The 6000-nt window shown below is 53.8% G+C and overlaps 1 pseudogene; it reads right to left on the reverse strand.

The window, feature by feature from the left end:
* LOC147113190 (uncharacterized) overlaps nt 1-6000 on the reverse strand; it is a 99446-nt pseudogene that overhangs the window by 87814 nt on the left and 5632 nt on the right.

Genomic DNA, 6000 nt, shown 5'->3' on the forward strand with positions numbered 1-6000 from the left:
GAGACTGGGCAGATTGGGTTTGTTTTCCTTGGAGCAGAGGAGGCTGAGGGGGGACATGATTGAGGTGTACAAAATTATGAGGGGCATAGATAGGATGGATGCTGAGGAGCTTTTTCCCTTAGTAGAGGGGTCAATAACTAGGGGGCATAGATTCAAGGTAAAGGGCGGGAGGTTTAGAGGGGATTTGAGAAAGAACTTTTTCACCCAGAGTGTGGTTGGAGTCTGGAACTCACTGCCTGAAAGGGTTGTGGAGGCAGAAACCCTCACAACATTTAAGAAGCATTTGGATGTGCACTTGAAATGCCATAGCATACAAGGCTACGGGCCAAATGCTGGAATATGGGATTAGATTAGGCAGGGCTTGATGGCCGGCGCGGACACGATGGGCCGAAGGGCCTCTATCCGTGCTGTATTACTCTATGACTAAGGCTGAGGGGGGAATCTGATTGAGGTGTACAAAATTATGAGGGGCATAGATAGGGGAGATAGAAAAGGACTCTTCCCCTTAGTAGAGGGGTTAATAACCAGGGGGCATAGTTTCAAGGTAAGGGGCAGGAGGTTTAGAGGGGATTTGAGGAAAACCTTTTTCACCCAGAGAGTAGTTGGAATCTGGAACTCACTGCCTGAAAGGGTGGTAGAGGCAGGAACCCTCACAACATTCAAGAAGCATTTAGATGAGCACTTGAAATGCTATAGCATACAAGGCTACAGACTAAGTGCTGGGAAATGGGATTAGAATAGATAGGCACTGTGACCCTCCCTCTGAAAAAGCTCTCCCCTTGTCCAATTGCCCCCGTGCCTTCTCTGAAACTCCCGACATTGCCCCAGTGCCAGCATTGAGGGAGATCTGCACAGTCGGAGCGGCCGTACTGAGGGAGCGCTGCACTGTGGGAGGGTCAGTACTGAGGGAGCGCTGCACAGTCGGAGGGTCAGTACTGAGGGAGCGCCACACTGTGGGAGGGTCAGTACTGAGGGAGCGCCGCACTGTGGGAGGGGCGGTACTGAGGGAGCGCCGCACTGTCAGAGGGGCAGTACTGAGGGAGCGCCGCACTGTGGGAGGGTCAGTACTGAGGGAGCGCCGCACTGTGGGAGGGTCAGTACTGAGGGAGCGCCGCACTGTTGTAGGGGTAATACTGATGGTGCACTGCACTGTGGGAGGGTCAGTACTGAGGGAGCACCGCACTGTTGGAGGGGTAGTACTGAGGGAGCGCCGCACTGTTGGAGGGGTAATACTGATGGTGCACTGCACTGTCGGAGGGGCAGTACTGAGGGAGCGCTGCACTGTGGGAGGGGCGGTACTGAGGGAGCGCCGCACTGTTGGAGGGGTAGTACTGAGGGAGCGCCGCACTGTTGGAGGGGTAATACTGATGGTGCACTGCACTGTCGGAGGGGCAGTACTGAGGGAGCGCTGCACTGTGGGAGGGGCGGTACTGAGGGAGCACTGCACTGTGGGAGGGCCAGTACTGAGGGAGCGCTGCACTGTCAGAGGGGCAGTACTGAGGGAGCACCGCACTGTCGGCGGGGCAGTACTGAGGGAGCACCGCACTGTCGGCAGGGCAGTACTGAGGGAGCGCCGCACTGTCGGAGGGGCAGTACTGAGGGAGCGCCGCACTGTTGGAGGGGCAGTACTGAGGGAGCGCCGCACTGTTGGAGGGGCAGTACTGAGGGAGCGCGCACTGTTGGAGGGGCAGTACTGAGGGAGCGCTGCACTGTCGGAGGGGCAGTACTGAGGGAGCGCTGCACTGCCAGAGGCGCCCTCTTTCAGATGAGACATTAAACCGAGGTCCCTTCTGCCCTCTGAGGTGGACGTAAAAGATCCCACGCCCAGTTTTGGAAGAAGAGCAGGAGAGTTCTCCCCGGTGTCCTGTGGCCAATATTTATCCTTCAACCCACATCACTAAAAAAATCACTAAAAATCCGTTGATCTGGTCATCTCACATTCCTGTTTGTGGGAGCTTGCTGTGCACATATTGACTGCCAAGTTTCCTACATTACAACAGTGACTACACTTCATTAGTTGTAAAGCGCTTTGGGACGTCCTGAGTTGGTGAGAGGCACGATATAAATGCCAGTCTATATTTCAGTAATAAACGGTTCCAGTAAAGGCACACGTACACACATGTTATTAGGAGCAAGAACCCAGTGTGTGCTGATGCAGTGTCAAAAAGATGAACTCACTTGTGGTTTAAAGAGTCTTTTGGAGTGATTCGGGAACTGTTCTCAGAGTTTATACTGAGTCATTCAAAACAGCAATCAAACTATCCTGACAGCTGGCAACATAATCCCGTCTGAACAACTTGTATCAACTTGTTCAGGGCGCAGGATGTGGGAAATTCCCATCCGGGCACAAGCAGAAAAGCCTCGAGTTACTTTGTTATTAAGCGGGAGCTCGGCACTATATCTAACGAGTGCTGTGCCTGCCCTGGGAGCGCTCGATGCTGACACTGAACTTTGCAGAGCAAAGCCACATATTTTACAGTAAATCTGCCTCAATGGCACAGTCATGGAATTATAGAATCTGATAGGACAGAAGGAAGCCATTCGGCCCATCATGTCCGTGCCGGCTCTTTGAAGAGCTGTCCAATTTAGTCCCACGCCACAACTTTACCGCTATAACCCTGCAAATTAGTCGCCTTCAAGTACATGTCTAATGGCCTTTTGAAAATTCTTATGGAATCTGATTCCCTTTCAGGTAACGCGTTCAGACCTTAACAGACCTTCTCTGTGTGAAGAAAGTTCTCATTTCCCCTCTGGTTCTTTTACCAATTATATGAAAGCTATGACCTCTGGTTGCCCACCCACTTGCCAGAGGAAACAGTTTCTCCCTACTTGATCTATCAGAACACCTCAATTTGGAATACCTCTATTCGCTCTCACCTCAACCTCTCAGCTCTAAGGAGAACAACCCCAGCTTCTTCAATCTCTCCACATAACTGAAGTCCCTCATCCCTGGTATCATCCTGATAAACCTCGTCTCTACCTTCTCCAAGGCTTGACATCCTTCCTAAAGTGCGGTGCCCAGAATTGGACACAATATTCTAGCTGAGGCCTAACCAATGATTTGCAAAGGTTTAGCATGACTACCTTGTTTTTGTATTCAATCGCCCTATTACAAAGCCATGTATCTCATACACTTTCTTAACTGTCTTATCAACTTGCCCTGCCATCTTCAAGGATTTGTGAATATGTACCCCCAGGTCCCTCTGTTCTTGCACCCCCTTAAAATAGTACCATTTAGATTATACTGCCTCTCCATGTTGTTCTTCCAAAGTTCATCACTTCACACTTATCTGCAGTAAATTGCAGCTGCCATGTGTCGGCCCATTTCACCAGTCCAGTCTGTCTATGTCCTCCTGAAATCTGCTACTACCCTGCTCACTATTTACTACGTTGCCAAGTTTTGTATAGTCCGCAAACTTCGAAATTGTGCTCCCTATACTCAAGCCCAGGTCATTTATATATAACAAAAAAGCAATAGTCCTAATACTGACCCCTTGAGACCCCCACTGCACACGTCCCTCCAGTCAGAAAAACATTGGTTCACCACTACTCTCTGCCTCCTATCCCTTAGCCAATAATGTATCAAGTTACCGCTGTCCCTTTGATACCATATCCTTCTATTTTCTGAATAAGTCTATTATGTGATACTTCATCAAATGCCTTTTGAAAGTCCATGGGGGAAAAGTTCGTTAGCAACCAACATCGTCTGGGCGCTAAATTTAGTGCCCGGCGCAAAAATAGCGCCGGCGATCGCCAACTTCAGTTTTAAACACGCCCCAAGAGGGAGGTGGAGCGCTAATTCAAACACTCCACTTCCTTCTTAGAGCACTAACCCCGAATATCGGGGGCAGTGCGTTCTGCAGCGCTTTGCACTGGGCACGTCGTGCTGTGTATTGGAAGGGCTGTTCCCCTCATTAAAGGGGAGGGCCCAAGCCCACAACTCTGTGGGGCCCTACCTGGACCACCGGGGGAGCGGGGTGCCGTGCCAGCAGCCCGGCACACAAGTGAAGTGCTGGGCTGCCCAGATCGCGGCACGGACCCCGCGCTCAAAGACGCAACGAGCCACAACAAGCAAGTCGGCCGATTTTATTTTTCCCCCCTCGCCACCTCCCCTTTACTAACCGCCCCACGCGCCTCCTGTTGTCCGTTCCTGACCCTTAAATCGATTGCTGTCATCGCCCAGCGCAGATTCAGGGGACGTGCGGCCAATTTTGCAGGCGGGGTGAAAACTGGGCGCTGCGCACGGTGATGACTTCGTCATCGCCTGTGCAGCGGGAGTGGGGTGGTACCAGTTACCGCCGCCGCTAAACTCGCACTGAATTTAGCATGTCTCAGTAATCCCTACGATGTCTGGTTCCTCGCAACGCATGATTGCCTCCAGCTCCCCTGTTTATTATGGACACTGTGTGCATTGTTGTACAGACAGTTTAACTCATTTTTAATAGAAGTTCCTCTCACTTTATTTTTAAACCATCTTTTTAAACTCCTGTTTTTTAACACTATTTATTCCCTGGACATCAATGTCCTCCCTTACTTTACTCTTTCCTATGCTCTCCTTCCCTTCTTTATATTTAGGCTGGTTTCATTTCTTGTCGATCCCTCCCCCCTTCTTACTAGTTTAAAGCCTTTTGTCACCTCCCTATTTCCCTCAGTACTGCCCCTCCGACAGTGCAGCGCTCCCTCAGTACTGTCCCTCCGACAGTGCAGCACGCCCCTCAGTACTGCCCCTCCGACAGTGCAGCACTCCCTCAGTACTGAACCTCCGACAGTGCAACACTCCCTCAGTGCTGCCCCTCCGGCAGTGCAGCTCGCCCTCAGTACTGAACCTCCGACTGTGCAGCGCGTCCTCAGTACTGTCCCTCCGACAGTGCAGCACACCCTCAGTACTGTCACTCCGACAGTGCAGCGCTCCCTCAAAACTGCCCCTCCGACAGTGCAGCACTCCTTCAGTACTGCCCCTCCGACAGTGCAGCACTCCCTCAGCACTGCCCCTCTGACAGAGCAGCGCTCCCTCAGTACTGCCCCTCCGACAGTGCAGCACTCCCTCAGTACTGCCCCTCTGACAGTGCAGCGCTCCCTCAGTACTGCCCCTCGGACAGTGCAGCACTCCCTCAGTACTGCCCCTCCAACAGTGCAGCGCCCCCTCAGTACGGACCCTCCGACAGTGCAGCACTCCCTCAGTACTGCCCCTCCGACAGTGCAGCACTCCCTCAGTACTGCCCCTCCGACAGTGCAGCACTCCCTCAGTACTGCCCCTCCAACAGTGCAGCGCCCCCTCAGTACTGTCCCTCCGACAGTGCAGCGCTCCCTCAGTACTGACCCTCCGACAGTGCAGCTCTCCCTCAGTACTGCCCCTCCGACAGCGCAGCACTCCCTCAGTACTGCCCCTCCAACAGTGCAGCACTCCCTCAGTACTGCCCCTCCGACAGTGCAGCCAGTACTGCCCCTCCGACAGTGCAGCATTCCCTCAGTACTGCCCCTCCGACAGTGCAGCGCTCCATCAGTACTGCCCCTCCGACAGTGCAGCAGTCCCTCAGTACTGCCCCTCCGACAGTGCAGCGCTCCCTCAGTACTGCCCCTCCGACAGTGCAGCGCTCCCTCAGTACTGCCCCTCCGACAGTGCAGCGCTCCCTCAGTACTGCCCCTCCGACGGTGCAGCGCTCCCTCAGTACTGCCCCTCCGACAGTGCAGCGCTCCCTCAGTACTGCCCCTCCGACAGTGCAGCACTCCCTCAGTACTGCCCCTCTGACAGCGAAGCGCTCCCTCAGTACTGCCCCTCCGACAGTGCAGTGCTCCCTCAGTACTGCCCCTCCGACAGTGCAGCGCTCCCTCAGTACTGCCCCTCTGACAGCGCAACGCTCCCTCAGTACTGCCCCTCCGACAGTGCAGCCCTCCCTCAGTACTGCCCTCCGACAGTGTGGCACTCCCTCAGCACTGCCCCTCCGACAGTGTGGCACTCCCTCAGCACTGCCCCTCCGACAGCGCAGCCTCCACTTCAGT

The sequence above is a fragment of the Somniosus microcephalus genome, chromosome 9 (genome assembly GCF_052327205.1).
Source record: "Somniosus microcephalus isolate GS21.2 chromosome 9, FLI_Smic_1.0, whole genome shotgun sequence".
Lineage (NCBI taxonomy): Eukaryota > Metazoa > Chordata > Chondrichthyes > Squaliformes > Somniosidae > Somniosus > Somniosus microcephalus.